The sequence below is a fragment of the Anabas testudineus genome, chromosome 18, assembly GCF_900324465.2.
Source record: "Anabas testudineus chromosome 18, fAnaTes1.2, whole genome shotgun sequence".
Taxonomy (NCBI): domain Eukaryota; kingdom Metazoa; phylum Chordata; class Actinopteri; order Anabantiformes; family Anabantidae; genus Anabas; species Anabas testudineus.
Window position 1 is genome coordinate 14,053,363 of NC_046627.1, and position 16,723 is coordinate 14,070,085.

At 39.9% G+C, this 16,723-nt stretch overlaps 1 protein-coding gene across 2 annotated transcripts in view; it reads left to right on the top strand.

The window, feature by feature from the left end:
• The window catches only part of LOC113157652 (hyaluronan and proteoglycan link protein 4-like), a 106,121-nt gene that overhangs the window by 54,676 nt on the left and 34,722 nt on the right, over positions 1-16,723 (top strand). The gene's annotated exons all lie outside the window — the stretch shown is intronic.

Genomic DNA, 16,723 nt, shown 5'->3' on the forward strand with positions numbered 1-16,723 from the left:
CCAAGGTTGCGGCACGGAAGGACATGCCAGCACAACAACAACTCCTGTACACAGCTGCGAACACTGTTGACATACTGAGAGAAGAACAACAGGCAGCAACACTGGCAGAAGTCAAAACTTGGATAAAACAGGGGGCAATGTTGAAAGACAATGTGTACATTAATAACAAACTGGTACTACCGAAATCCCTACACAGTGCAGCAGCATTAGTGAGCCATGGGTTGACCCATGTCTCAACAGGAGGGATGGTAACAGTAACATACCCATTTCTACACTACAAATTAAAATTAAAATTCTAAGAGGATACACAGTGACAAGTCTAGGATAACCTTTGGGGCAGTCCACCGTCCTGTAGAGGTCATTAGGGCCCTACAGTGGGGACAACAGGAGGGACCTCCTGGCACCAAGGGCTAGTGAAGAAAACAACGTGGATAGGTTCAACAACCTAAAGACCCACCCTGTACATCCTCTGTAGGAGTCTGGCATCATGAGAACCTTCTGGACGGTTCTCTCTGTTGAGGTCAGGAAAGCGATTCCGCTCCCTAAGGCCAACACAGAGAGGCTGAGGAGGAGCTTCTTCCCACAGGCGATACGGACTCCCAACCAGCACACCACATTGCACTGACCCACTTCACTTCACACACTCATGTATCATGCTTCTTGCACTAGACATTTGGGACAATCATCGACCCTAGTGGTCACTGCACACCTTTCTTACATACTATTTTTCCATTATGCACAAGCCACTTTAAGTATGAGCACTTTACAGCATACTTGCACACCCCCTGGACATTTCTAATTCTATTTATATTTATTATATTTATACTACACTCCTTCCCACACAAAACTCCAAATTCTATATTTTTATACATTGTTCACCTAGGTATACCCAGGTTTTATTATTTATTATTTTCTTATGTTGTCTTTTCTATTCTATTTTTCACATACTTTTCTTTTATTGTACATTTGTACCGTACAGTTATTTTTTATTCTTGTACAGATATTTTCTTAGTTAAAACTACCTCAACTTGTATTCTTGTACAGATATTTAGTTCTTTATTCTTATTTAGTTAAGTCTACCTCTACTTCTTTAGTATATTTATCTCCTATAAACAGTCTTAAATAGTCTTTTATTTTTTGAGGTCACGGGCAGTCGCCTAAGCATTTCACTGCATATCGTACTGTGTATGACTGTGTATGTGACAACTAAAATTTGAGTTTGAATGGTGAATGGAATGATGGCAATGCATGTGCATACATACATGGCCTTGATGCAACAAGACCCAGAAGCAGAAGAGGACCAGGACTCAGAGGACGACACTAATCTAAGGGAAAACAACCAGATGCTGAGGATCTGTGTTCCAACAGGGGTCATGTGCTAGTAACCTCTGACCCCATGACAAACTGAACTGGACTGCGATACTTTAATGAATACTCTGACGAATGACGATGTAATTGAAAATCTCATGAAATGATTACATTCTGATGATATAACAGAGTATGACAAACAGGAGGGAATGTTAAGAGAAAACTGTGAAACAGCTAATCATATTATCACACTCTGTACTCATGCTATCATTGTTTTGGTTTATACACAGCCTTCACCCATACACACATAACTGACGTACCCCAGGACCGGAATAGCCCGGTTCACACACACACAGACATACACACACACACACACATAATCACACCCACTCACACTGTGTACATTCTTATATCACACGACTATAAATAAAAAACCAAGGAACTCCCTCTGTGTACTCTCTCAGGGTGTTGCACTGAGGAGGGTGCCCTTTGTACAAAGACTACGCTGTCTGTGTCTCATCTGTCTGATTGCAGGGTTTCTTAGCAAGGAGTGAAGCTCATCATAGGTGACAATCTCCTGACACTTATAAATCACTTAATAATCAGGCTCCATCTTATCTCAAAGAACTAATAGTTCCATATCTTACAAGCAGAACTCTGAGTTCTCAGGCTTCTCTCTCTTTTAGTTGTGTTTCCTCCTCTCTGTCTCCCTCTCTCTGTACTTTTCTTCATGTATCCTCGACCTGGAGCTGTTAATCTCCAGAATCCAGTTGACCTGCCCAATGTTATTGCTGCTTGTTGTTTTTGTTGCCTGCTGTTCTTTTCTCTCTTCTCTTTCCATTCACCCCAACCGGTCGAGGCAGATGGCCGCCCACTATGAGCCTGGTTCTGCTGGAGGTTTCTTCCTCTAAAGGGAGTTTTTCCTCTCCACTGTAGCTTGCTCATATTGGATTGTTGGGTTTTCTTATATACTCTTTTTTGTATAATTATTCTCTGTAAGGTCTTAAGCCTTTGAGATAACTTCTGTTGTGAATTGGCGCTATACAAATAAAACTGAATTGAATTGAAGTCAACAGTTAGTAAGACAAATAATTGAAGAATCTTTAATTATCTTGGAAGAGAGAAGTTTACTGAACAGAGCTGAGTGCAGTTCTAAAGCATTCACTCAGTTACAGGTATTTTACAGTCTCATAGCACTTTATCTGTCACATCATCATCACCTCACCTATTGCTGGAAAAACTGCTGCTGTGCTATTATCAATTACGATGTTGTACTTCGTAAAAGGTGTTAAAGCAACACACAATAATGTTACTGACATTCTAAGAAGACGCTAACACTGTACTAGCTCTTTGACCACATTGTCTCAAACTCACCACAAGTTCACTTCTCTTTTCTTCCACAACATCACAAGAACATATTTCACCAAGATATAAGTGTAAAAATACAAAGGTTCTTTCTCATTTTCCCCCATTTGATTAGATTTTATTTACATTTGAAAACAAAGGTTTATCTGAAGGGGATACAAATGTTTGCTTGTCTTTAAAGACTAAGGTAGCAGTGGATGACATCTGTGTAAGATCAACAGAAGGTCAAACCATCTGTAGGTGGAAACGGATATATGGGGATGTCTTGAAAGCCACATCCTCTGCAGCATGACTAAGTGATATTGGGTCAGAAACACCAGTGTGTGCAGCACAGTGACAAACTGCACCATAAGATGGTAAAAGAACAGCTTCCAGAAGAGAAACACCAAGTGTGTGATTCTTAAAATAAAACACAGGAGCCAGTTTAACTGTTTGCAGATTTCCCAACAGTTCACTTTCAGGACTCTGTGCAACAGGTTCAGTGAGAAGGATGTGAGTTAGTAACTTTTCATGATCAGTGCAAACAGCAAAGCCAACTTCATTTTGACCTGTAGTGGGGTCAGGTGATGCAGAACCATCCACGAAAAGGACCAGATCCGGATTAGGTAGATATCAGGTCTTGGTGTGCAGACCTGTTGGACTGCAGAAACATAGTCATGTTCTTCTCTGTCCTCCTCTGTTGGATAAAGAGTGAAGAAGAAAAGTTCATCTCTCTGCAGAGATGTTAGCTACATCAAGTAGGACAATAAAATATGTAAGTCAGAGTGATGTAGAGAGACTTTACTGATCTAAGAGTAAAAGAGAAACTGAATGAGGGACCAAACCAGGGTGTGGTTTTCTCTGCAGCAGATACAATATGTCCCAGAAATGTGGATTTTGATTTGGAGTATTGCGGTTTAGAGAGACTAACTTTATGTCCTTCAGTTACTAGGTGTTGTAGCGGTTCGAGAGTGTCAGCCTCACATTGTTCATGAAAGAAAGAAAAAATAACGCCTTTAATCATCATATGTCACATTTACAATAAAAATTTGTCCTCTGCATTTAACCCATCCCCCTGGGGGGAGTTGGGGCAGCCACATAGCAGTGCCTGGGGAGCTAGTGTGGAGTGTCTTGCTCAAGGACACACCTGGTGTCTGCGTCAGGGATTGAAGCCCAAATCTTCTGCATCTAAGGCCAATGATCTACCCATTGAGCCACCAGGCTGAAAGTGGGGCTGCAGATGAGGTCATCTACATACTGATAAAGAGCAGGTCCTGGAGAAAGGGGGTTCAAGGCTTATTTTCAGGCAGTTATTGTAGATGATTGTACTTTTACAAAACCTCTGGCAGTGATACCGGCCTACAGGGCTTACTTTGACAAAAACATGCAGGTGCTGGTTTTTGTTACCAGTTCAACAGTACAAGTAGTATGATTAACTAGAGACTATGCTGTTTTATAGAAAGTTGCTTGGTGTGATTAATATAAGTGAGACACGTGGAACTGGATCATACACTGTGAAAAGGTTGTTCTGTTGAGGTGTTAACCACACTATCAGGAAACAGTAAGATTCCAACACATGATATGCATTGTCAAACAGCTTCTATTCATTTATATAAAGAGGAAAATCATGTAGCAATAACAATGACAAACTAAATGAATTGAATGAATTAAATGACAAATTTAGTTCTGCAGTTTCTTAAATAAATAATAACCCTCGGCAGCAAATTACATAGTTTCATAACAATGTGAAAACAGGAAAGAATATTTGACAGTGGGACCTCAGAGATCATCATCTGTGATGTCCAACAGTCATTGGATCATTTTCTCAAAGTTAGTATTGGACATTGTTGTTGTCAACAGGCTGTGGATTCAAAGAAGAAACAAGCTGTGAATGTTCAAACTTCCTCTTTTCTCTGTCTCTTTGTTTCACGCTTATTTTTCCTCTTCTCTCTTCTTCTTTTCATTCTCTTGCCATGACACTATTTATTTTCCTTTCTCTCTTTTCTGCTTCTGTCTGCCACAATTATTTCTTTTCCCTTTTCCAATCAACTCCTTCAATGCAAACTTCTTTTTCACTTCTTGTTTCCTTTTCTCATTGTATCACGGAAAGAAGAGGAGAGAGAATTTGGAGTAGTCAGAGTGTAAATAGGGCACAGTGTGGGAAGTTTTTCAAATGACCTAGATTACTGTCAGAGAAGTATAAATAAATTGATTCATACATAATTGGAGGATTCATAGATGGGATTTGTAAAAATAACACGGCCTGATCAGTTTAAGTGGGATAGCCGTGTCTGGTTACAATAATGTGTCAATTTTTTTTTTTTTTTGAAGGAAAAGTAGAAGTACTGCACATGCTCAATCTTACATCTGCCAACAGGAACTAACTGACATGAACAAAAAGTCTGAGTTGCGCCTTAATCCTATAAGCACCATATGAGTCACACAAAACCACCGTCCTCCATCTTAAGGATTTGTTTATTTATGGTTAGTTTTTACACATTTTGTGTTTGAGGAAACAAACAGACTGTTGACAATTCATGAAAATTTCTCTTTTTCAGTAAGTTGCTAAATAACAGCAGCAATGAACTGAGTGAATGAGGGATGACAGGACTCGTATATTTCCTGAAGTCCATCACCAGCTCCTTTGTTTTGTTGATGTTCAGTTGAAGATGGTTGAGTCCACACCAGTCAACAAAACTGTCCACCACTCCCTGGTACTCTGTGACGTCTCCACCCTGAATACATCCTACAACTGCAGAGTCATCAGAAAACTTCTGAAGATCACAGGACTCTGAGTTGTACCTGAAGTCTGAGGTGTACAGGGTGAAGAGGAATGGAGAAAGAACTGTCCCCTGTGGACCACCTGTGCTACAGACCAGTGTCAGACACACAGTTCTGCAGGCGGACGTACTGTGGACGGTTGGTGAGGTAGTCCATAATCCAGGAAATCAGGGGAGTGTTGACCTGCATGTTTTTTAATTTCTCTCCCAGCAGTGCAGGACGGATGGTGTTGAATGCACTGGAGAAATCAAAAAACATGATCCTCACAGCCATTTTCAGGTCTCCCCAGAAATGCTCAATTGGGTTGAAGTCAGGGCTCTGGCTGGTCCATTCAAGAACAGTCACGGAGCTGTGTGCTTAGGGTCATTGTCTAAAGGTTCACAATAGCGGCGCGCACTGACGCTGTGATTCACTGCTCCTCACGAACGGTGCTCTATTTACTTTGTGTGTATGTTTGGTTGGGTGTGCTACTCTTTGGAAAAACCACTGGATGCTGGGCACAGTACATATACAGTCGTCAGGATCTTTTGAGCTTCGGTTTACGCTGTGAAAGGATTATTACATCGGACTTTCACCGCTCCCACGACATTCCAGAGGGCATAGTGAGACCCCAGGGGTCTCTGTGGGTGGTTCTCCCCAGCGGCAAGCCCAAGAGGAAACGTAAACAAAGGAAGCAAAAACGGGGCTGCAGGGGTGGCCCGCTAGCGCGGCTAAAGAGGCAACCATTTAAGGTAGAAGGTGACTCCGGTAAGAGCAGAGGAGGAGGGCTATGTGTCTACATCAATGACAACTGGTGCAGAAATGCAGCGACTGTAGACAGCTACTGTTCCCCAGATGTGGAATATGTGATTGTTAAATGCAGACCCGTCTACATTCCTCGTGAGTTTACCGTCCTCATGGTAACGGCCGTATACGTACCTCCTGATGCTAATGCTAGCGTAGCCATGGAGGTGCTGCACAATTTAATAACCATCCAGCAGAACTCTCATCCTGACGCAGTGCACATCATAGCTGGGGTTTGTCAGATCACACGTCCATATTGTTGATTCCAGCATAAAACCCCGTCAGGAGGAGAGCCCCCCCAGTGACAAAGATTGTGAAAACATGGCCGGAGGGCGCTTCACAACAGCTGCAGGACTGCTTTGAGGACACAGACTGGAATGTGTTCACACACCAGGACCTTGAGGAGCATACTACATCCATGCTCTCTTACATTAACTTCTGCGTTGACAACGTCACCGTGATGACTAAAGATGTCCAGGTCCTGCTGAAGCAACGTGATGTTGCCTTCAGATCCGGTGACAAAGCGCAATACAGTGCAGGCAGGGCTAACCTTAAAGAAGGCATCAGAGAGGCCAAGGCAGCTTACAAGAGGAGGATTGAGGACCACTTCAGAGACAACAACACATGACAGGTGTGGCAGGGGGTCCAGCACCAACCACAAGTCCTGCAACACCATGACGGCTGCGGGTGATGTTGTGCTCGCAGAGGAGTTAAACCACTTCTTTGCGCGCTTCGAGGTGGTAGGACCTGGAACAGCTGAAGCTCAAACGTCAGACTACAGCAGCTTCAGTCTCACAGTGCAGGAGCATGAAGTGCGGTGTATGCTGAGGGCAGTGAACCAGGAGGACTGCTGGACCGGACGGAGTGACTGGGAAGGTCCTCAGTGCGCAAACCAGCTGGCTGGGGTCTTCACCAACATTTTCAACTCGTCACTGTCTCAGTCCTACATCCCACCATGCCTGAAGTCGGCCACAATTGTCCCACTGCCAAAAAAGACCTCCATCAGCAGCCTCAATGACTACCGACCAGTAGCTCTGACACTTGTCATAATGAAGTGTTTTGAGAAACTGGTACGACGTCACATTATGTCCTACCTCCCATCCACACTCGACCCATTGCAGTTTGCATACAGGGCTAACAGATCGACAGAGGACGCCATCGTCACTGCGCTCCACACCACCATTTCCCACCTGGAAACACAAGGGTGTTATGCTAGGCTGCTCTTTGTTGACTTTAGTCTCTGCATTTAACACAATTCTACCGGACAGACTGTCAGCAAAATTGTTGGACATTGGACCTCCTCCCACCACCTGCTGTTGGATCACAGACTTTCTCTCTGAAAGAGTGGTCAGAGTGGGTCCTCATCTCTCCACAGCCCTGAGACTAAACACCGGTTCCCCAAGGCTGAGTCCTCTGCTGTACACCCTGTACATGCATGACTGCGTCAGCACACACCCAGACAATGTCGTCATTAAGTTTGCCGATGACACAACTGTGGTGGGACTTATCTCTGGCAGTGATGAGACAGCATACAGGGATGAGATCCATCTCTGGAGCTCAGCCACAGTGATCTTTGTGTTCTTCTTTACCTTTCTCACCAAGGCTCTTTTCCCCTGATAGCTCAGCTTGGCCGGACGGCCAGCTCTAGGAAGGGTTCTGGTCATCCCAAACATCTTCTATTTAAGGATTATGGAGGCTACTGTGCTCTTAGTAACTTAATTGCAGCAGAATTTTTTTTGTAACCTTGGCCAGATCTGTGCCTTGCCACAATTCTCTGAGCTCTTCAGGCAGTTCCTTTGACTTCATGATTCTCATTTGCTCTGACATGCACTGTGAGCTGTACGTTCTTATATAGACAGATGTGTGGCTTTCCTAATCAAGTTCAATCAATATAATTAAACACAGCTGGACTCAAATAAAGGTGTAGAACCATCTCAAGGATGATCAGAAGAAATAAACAGTGCCTGAGTTAAATATGAGTGTCACAGCAAAGGGTCTGAATACTTATGACCATGTGCTATTTCAGTTTTTCTTTTTTAATAAATCTGCAAAAATGTCAACAATTCTGTGTTTTTCTGTCAATATAGGGTGCTGTGTGTACATTAATGAGAAAAAAAAGAACTTAAATGATTTTAGCAAATGGCTGCAATATAAGAAAGAGTAAAAAAGTGTCTGAATACTTTCCATACCCACTATAGATATGTATGTAGAGTATGTACTCAAATTAAATAAACTGTTGTAACATATTGGTCTATTTTTGTTATGTTGATGTCTATTAGGAGCGTAAAGTTCTTTCATTCAACATTTTACAAATCATTTGGTCTAGAGCCATTAAAACCTAATATTACAATAGCTACGTAGAGTTGAATTAATATCTTCTGGGTTGTAGACGTGACAAACAGCCTCATGATACCTGAATTTCTATTGAATGAAAACATTTGTCCTGAAACTTCAATTCAAATATCAACACTGTGCTTTTCCTTAAAAGTGCAAGTTTAGTTCAGTTTATTAAAGAAAGTGTTTGTTCTTTAAACCTTCATATTTATCCAGTTATATTCAAATAGAAAGTACATCCACACAGCACCCAAATGTGTGGGAAAAGGCGCCCACTTGTGGGTCGCAATGTTTAATTAAATCTTGTAATTAAAAGTTTAGTTACAAGAATAAATTAAATATCACACCCCACCATAGGACGCCTTTTTTCACACAGTCCACTCAGCTATTTAGGTGGAGTTATTTTCACAAAGTAACTCATCTCATATCCTGACATGTCTTTTTGAGGGTTAGTGAATATAACATGTTAAAGTATGTTTCTGTGTTTGTATTAAATCATGTAAAACCACAGAACAAGATCATATATTAAATGGCAGCAATTTAATCAGTTCAAGCTGAACCATAATTATCTCCAGTTTCTTCTCTGTCTGGATTTTATTTCCCTCTTCCTGTCTTATTTCCCTCTTCCTGTCTCTCTGTCGAGCTACACGTCATTCCACCCTTTGCCCTCTGGACCTGTCTGACTCGTCCTGATGCCCAACTTCTGGCTGGAGATCTCGTCGCTCGGATCCACCGTTTGCCCTATGGGATGCGTTTGGAGACTGGAGTTGGTCAAACACTACTATGAAGTCGGTCTTGGCCTCGGCGGACGTCGGAAGCTGTTTCTTGGAGGTCTCGACTCAACGCTCAATAGTCCAGGAATGTAACAAGTCTGCCTGCAATAACTAACTGGACTCCATATTAACTTAAAAGACTTTAACTGTTATACTGGACTGCTGCCTACATAGCATGTAATCACCCATATGAGGATGGGTTCCCTGTTGAGTCTGGTTCCTCTCAAGGTTTCTTCCTGTTGCCTTCTCAGGGAGTTTCTTTTGCCACTGTTGCCCTCGGCTTGCTCATCAGGGACAATCTGATTATTATGATTCATACACATTCACTGTTCATGTACTGTTCTTTGGTTGTGTAAAGCTGCTTTGTGACAATGTCAATTGTAAAAAGCTCTACAAATACAATTGAATTGAATTAAATTGAATTGATCCCGGCGGTGCTTCACCTGTCTAGATTCAGATAGTCCTGTATATTAGACTGATAGACTGACCACACTGTAGAGTTTTGTTCTTCTTTTTATTCAGATTCTGTAAAATATCTTCAATATACACTTAGACAAAGTGCAGGTAGAATAAATTGGCCCGTTAGAGATGAACTGCACCTGTAAAACAGACAAGAGCAGGGAACAAATACAAAGGGCAGAGACAAGACGAGCAATAAAGATAACAGGAACTGACATCAGAAACAGTTTGAAACCACTTTTGCAGTTTGCTCTGTTGCACCTTAACCCTATAGGCTATGTTACACAAAACCACACGTCCTTTAAGACCCAAAGCCTATAAATGTATAATCTGCACTAACATGATGTCAGAGCAGAAGAGGAACAGAAAGGTAGGCCTACTGTCCACATTTCGTCTCAAGGAATTGTTTGTTTATAGTTAGTTTTTACACATTTTGTGTTTAAGGAAACAAACAGACTGTTGACAATTCATGACCAGTTCTCTTTTTCAGTTAGTTGGTAAATAACAGCAGCGATGAACTGAGTGAATAGACTATCATACAGAGGTGGAAACATAGAAGTGTCTAATTTATATATGTATAGATGTAGGAGGTGCATTAATGTGTTTTATATTTCACCAAGTATCCATCCATTCTGTCTGGACAATGTTATTTGTTTCTCCACGTATGTTTCATTATGTGCATAGTATATGTGATTTTTATTTTGAGGGAGCTTTTATTTTCTGAATTTATTTTCTTTATGTGACCTCTGATCTGTCAGTCATGTCACTTAGTGAAACATGAAAACGGGATGTGCAGAGGCTGTCAAGAGCCAGAAACAGGTACAACCGTGAAAGAGAAGTCATGATAGAGAATTTCAGGAGGAGAGGCTTAAAGGCAAATTATTAATAGTTTACGTCTTGTCGAGCTTGAAAATTCAAGTAAAACCTGCAGTTTAACAAAACAGGAGAGTTAGAGGATAATTTAAAAATAAACCTTTAGGATGTTTCAGCCTGTTGGTTTGTGGCCATTTGGTGTTTATATAAAACATTCACACATTACTTCAGCTGTTTTTGCGAGGTGAATTATTATTTTATAATATAAATTATTTTATTATATAAAATCTAATGAGATCTACATGAAGTCACAAACATTTATCAGAGCCAAGTAAACTGTATCACTGAATCTCTGCTTTTTAAATGTGTTCACATAGTTTTGAATTGGACAGATTGTCTTGTAATGTCTTATGAAGAAAGCGTTTGTTTTTTAAACCTTCGTATTTATACAGTTATATTCACATAGAAAGTACATCCACACAGCACCCAAATGCCTTTGTAGGAATAGGCGCCCCCTGGTGGGGTCTCTGTCTCTTCTCACAGGGAGAAGATGTTCTTCATATTTCACATTAAATTTGTTAATGTGCAGTCATCATGTCAGTTTGTTGATGAAACCTTAAATGTAAAACAATAATAAGTCAGTAGAAACCCAAGATATATAGGTATGCAGTTTTCTATAAAATGTCCTGTTGTTGATCCAACACTTGAACCAATCAGATCTTAGATCAGGTGAGAGCCAGGTGTTTCCCAAACTTTAAACAGTAAACTTTGACACTCACGAGCGTCGATCAGTCCTACACTATGTGATTAGTTGTTCAGCAAATGTGTTTTTGATGATTTTCATTTACAAACCAGCTCACGTGGATGTTCTATCATGATGCATGGCTGGTTCTAAGCTTTGTAGCCTAAGTTCAGTCACCACTTTACAAGGCACCAATAATGTTCAGTGTAACATAACATCACTTCACATTAGTAATGAGCAGAGAGAAGAGGAGGAGGAGAGAGTTCAGGTCCAGCTGCTCTGAGTAACTGATAGCATCGAGGATCACTTCATCAACTCTGTGTCTCAAATACTCACCAGTCTGAGGAGTAAAAAATATGAATTTCTTGCAATAGCTTCTGATTATTTATAATTATGAGTGTGTTTGTGGTTTCTGAAATAAAAATAAAAACAACTAAATTAGAAAATAGATTAAATAAATCTTGTTTGATCTTTATCACTTTTATTTTTGTATATTTTACAACTTGATGTTGATCAACTTAATGTTGATTAAAAGTCAACACAAAGGTTTTTGTTCAGAGCATCAGACAAACAAGCTCCAAATTCAGCCTCTGCAGTGACTTTGAGGAAATCAGATGTCTCAAATCCTCTGTCCCAATTACTGTAACCAGGTTTCTCATTTAAAAGGATTCAGTTTACTTCAGAAAGCAGTGGAACCTGGTTACATGAGTGCATGTAATCAGATTGAACGGACAGAAATTACATTTTAAAGTTGTCACTTTGTGTCTGTGTCTCCTCAACAGGAACATTTGTAGTGAATGTGACACAGACCTCCTATCAGGCAGAGGAGAACCACAACATCACACTGGAGTGGACGTTCACTATCAGACCTCACACATCCTCTAACTCAGTGAACATCCTCTGTTCTCTGTTTACTGACCACAGTCACTTAGTCCTGTTTCATCTCCATGAAGGTGTTGAGGACTCAGAGTCTCAGGATCAACAGTTTTCAGGAAGAGTCCAGTTTGACAAAGACGTCCTCAGAGAAGGACGAATCAGACTCCAACTGTCCAGACTCAGGACTAATGACTCAGGACTGTACCTGTGTGAAGTGAAAACAGATCAAGGTTGGAGCTCTGACAGATGTCGACTCAGCGTCACTGGTGAGTTGATTCAATAAAACTTTATTAACAAATCAGCAGCTTGTTAAAAACCTAAGAAGAAACACTTTATTTAAAGTTTGGACTTTTCCTTCTTGTAGAATCTGAACTATGTTCCACTTTATTCTTTGGTTATAATTTAGTTTCTTCCTTAGATAAATGTTAATTTCTCCTCATGACTGACACAGATGTGTTTGTCTCTTTACAACAGTGAGAGATTGGTCTGAACCTCAGAGAGAAACTGAACTAAACAACACAGTAAATCCAGCATGGATCAGTCTATGCTTTGCAGTTGGACTGACAGCAGCAGCTTTACTGACTGTTTCTTAATTTTTATTCATTAACTCTAAAAAAATTAACAAAACTGATTTCTGCTCAGACTTATGATCTGAGGAAACAGTTTAATCAACAGTGTAAAACAAACCGTGCTCTCGTGAAAACCACAACAAGTATTAAATCTGTTAAAACATGTTGTTGTATCTTATTAAACAACAGTTCCATTATACATCATGTCCTGTCTGTACAGTACAGTGATGGAGTTTGAGCCTCTGCTGCTGCTGACAAGAGAAAAACTTCAATAAACATCAGAGAAGTTGAAGTTTCTCTGAAGTTATTGCTGTTTTTGCTTTTGAACTACTTTTTTTTATAGTTTTCATGTCTCTGATGTAAAAAGTAATAAAAACAACTTTACTCTTGAAATGTATATGTATTAAGTTACATTTTATAAATACATATGTAATCTTTAATTTATATACGTATGTAAGGGACCAAGCAGGCGGTCAAGAAATGGAATTGGCTGATCAGACCATGTGACACACAGGGAGTAACAAAAAACAAATACTACTAACAAAACTTCAAAACAGTCTTTTCAATTGTGAATAATTTAACAAATAATCAAGAATAAGTCCATCCAAAGGACTAACATGCATATAAATTAACAAGGTCATCGTCCAAAACCAGATTCCCCCTCAGAGGTGGAGACCATTGTACTGTCTGATGAGCTTCTTCCTGTTTAAAACAGGTTTGTTTTCAAGGCAGCATCCTTTGCTCCGACCTTAGAAGACGACCAGCAGCAGCAACTAGCAGTGGCCACCTCAGCACTGGTAACTCCAAAAAATATATATTAACACAGACAAGAACCGTCAAACAGACATAAGTATGACTGTCCAGAAGAACTAAATGTGTTTTTTCTCCTTTTAGTAAAATGACTCATAGCTGTAATTATGTATAATGTGAAAGAAATCAGCTGTGTCAGTAGAGGGCAGTAGTTCACTGACTGTCTTCTTAGATAGTGGTCAGTTGGACTAAAACTGACATTAAGACAAATTGTGAACTGTGCTTCAGTGTTAGAAATGTATCATGGTCTGAGGATAAGTTAGGTTAGGTGGAAAACAACAGCACATTTACTGTGAGAGGGACTAGTTGGAAACCTTAGTTTGGACCTCACGTCACAGTACAATTAGAAATGGATGATACTTTATTATTTAGTATTTAGAAGAAGTGATTGTGTGTATTTTATCTCACAGTTGTATTAAAATGTGTTTCTAATGCTTTCACCAGCTATTTGAAATGAACAAGAGGTCCAAAACATTAGAAACACGTCTTAATATGACCATAATATCACCTTTCAGACAGTTTCAACTTCAATTATAACCTTATAAAAGTAGAATTCACGGCAGAGCTGCATTGGTCAGGAGAGTTTATAGTTTTGGTTCTGGATATGAGAGATAGATGATCATAGAGTATATGATAATAATTCACCAACTGTCGTCATCAGTGGATGTTAAACACTGGACAATATGACCAAGACGAACTACAGCTTTGGTGAGTGAGGGCCACATCGAGAGGAGTTCAAACCTTCTTAACCCCAACGTGTTTTCTTCTTTGTGTGATGAGTGTTGTTTCCTTTTGAGTGAATCTCTTTGTCAGAGTCTGGATCTACAAGATCAGCAGCTGGAACAGATCAGGAACCATGATCTGCAGGGTTCAGCTCAGAAGGTCCATAACTCCACTGTTCTGTTCCTGTTGACTGGTGGATTCTTTGCACCCTGTTGTGTTTATACTCATAAAATCTCTTTGTCTCATTGTGAATGTTTCCCAACACAATTCAACTATCTGTGTTGTGCAGCGTTGTCAGAGAATTTCTCCACCTTCCCCAGTCTTCAAATCTGTCTTCATGAAGACATGTGTCTCAGTCTGTGCTTTGGTTGGACAGCTGTCTGAGGAGCAGCCTGCCTTCAATAGTTACAGGAGCTAAAAACCCAGTGGATCAAACAGACTGTTTATCGTGGACAGAACACCTCATCTTGTGAACGGGTTTTGATCTTCTGGACTATGAAGGTGAAGGTGTCTTTCATAATGTCCCAGCTGACACCCAGACTCTGTGGCACTGGTAAGTTGTCTGCAGTGAGACTGAGCTCCTTGATGTCTTTCACTCTTTCCTCTGCTGGAAATCTGCTCATCACTTTGTTTAATTTGAGGTTATCATTCCCAGACCGATGTGTGACTCAGCAACATTTGCTGTGTCCTGCTCAGAACATCAATAGTTTCTTCTTCAGATGTAAATGAGTGAAGGACGTCATCCACATAAAAATCTCCTTCCACAAAATGTTTTACATGACTCCCATATTTTTGTTCTTGGTACTTTGCTGCCCTCCTCAGGCCAAAAATGGCTACTGCAGATTTTATTTAAAAAGAAAAACACTGACCTAGATGAGTCTTCACCAACACTTTGGTCAAAACTACATTTCTCCTACACAGCACTGATGTCTTTGTACTGAAAGTCTGACTGAAACTGAATTATATGTTATTATAAGTCCATCAATACAAATATTTAGTAAACAATCACCTTCTGATGCTGAGGTCAGAGAGAAGACCAGGTCACACAAGGTCAACTCCACGAACAGCATGTCTGCAGGACCGAGCTGAAGAACTAAATGACTGAAAGGTTTTCAGAGAGTCACTCTTTGCTGCTTGTTACAGCAGCTGTTGGAAAGAGGAAGAGACTCGTTATCTGTCCTCATCAATGCAGATTTAGCTGTTTTTCATTCGTTTTATTAAACAGTCAGATAAATAGTAATAGTCCCAGAGCAAATGTTAAAAATGAACCTCTGTAGTTTATATTAACAATATTCAGTCATTATTATCTAAGAGTCTTGAACAGGAATCAAATCACATAAAGAAAAAAGTATTTTCTCTTTTCTCTGATTTCGTCTCCATCCACAAAACTCACATTGTCCAAGAGTTGAACATGTCCACTAATATCAGGAGACTCATCAAGTTACAAAGCACATTTCTTACTGATATGGTAAAGTCTAGATGGAATTAAATAAGTTAGATATTAAAGTTTGTCTTGTCTTCATTGTTTCATTTCCTGTTAAATGTTTAAGATTCCTGAACGGGTTTCAACTTTAGAGCTGATGATTGATGACCCAGGAAAAAATGCAAAACCTGTGCAGCAGGATATTGGACTGTTTCCAAGCATTAAAGGGAAATTCTAGAGTCACGTAGTTAATGTCAGTCTGCTCTTTATATGTACTAAACTGCTTATGACTTAATAACTTCAAATGATTACAAATAATTTAATCCCTCTCAAGAACAATTCAACAGCATAGTTTCATCATCATCATCTATGCCTACAAGTTAGTATTTTTTCCTTTTATGTCTCTGTGTCCTTTCATAACTTATAACTTAAATTAGTTTTATAAAAATGTTTCACTTGAATAGAAAGAAGCTTTTTTATCAGGTATCACTAAAAGTGGGAAACTACTGATACAACCTGATTTTAATATATTACTTCTAAATGTGTTATATTAATGCCCTTAACTTCCCTTAACTATCTGGTCTAAATAAATCTTATCTGTAACATTTTATTACAAAACATTCACATGTTTAGTGAAGTCATGAACCATGGTTCATGTATGTACAGTGAGTTCCTATCTCTAAATTGACTCCTTTCTTTTCTATTCTCAGAGAGGAGTATCCTTAGTGCTGTGGTGTAATGGATATCTGAACAGTCAGTAATGTGTTGGTGTCTCCACCCTCTGAACTGCTACAGTATAAAAGCAGGTTTTACAGACTGAAAATAAACACTGCTGCAGATTAAACCCAGAGTGTGTGTGAAATGAAAGAAGAAGGTAAAGTGCAGTTTTATCTTCCATGTTTTGTTGTTCTATGTCAGCTGGTTTGACTTTAGTGTTTAAGGACGATATTTTAAAAATAGATCGATCGTCTCGATCAGTCGACAA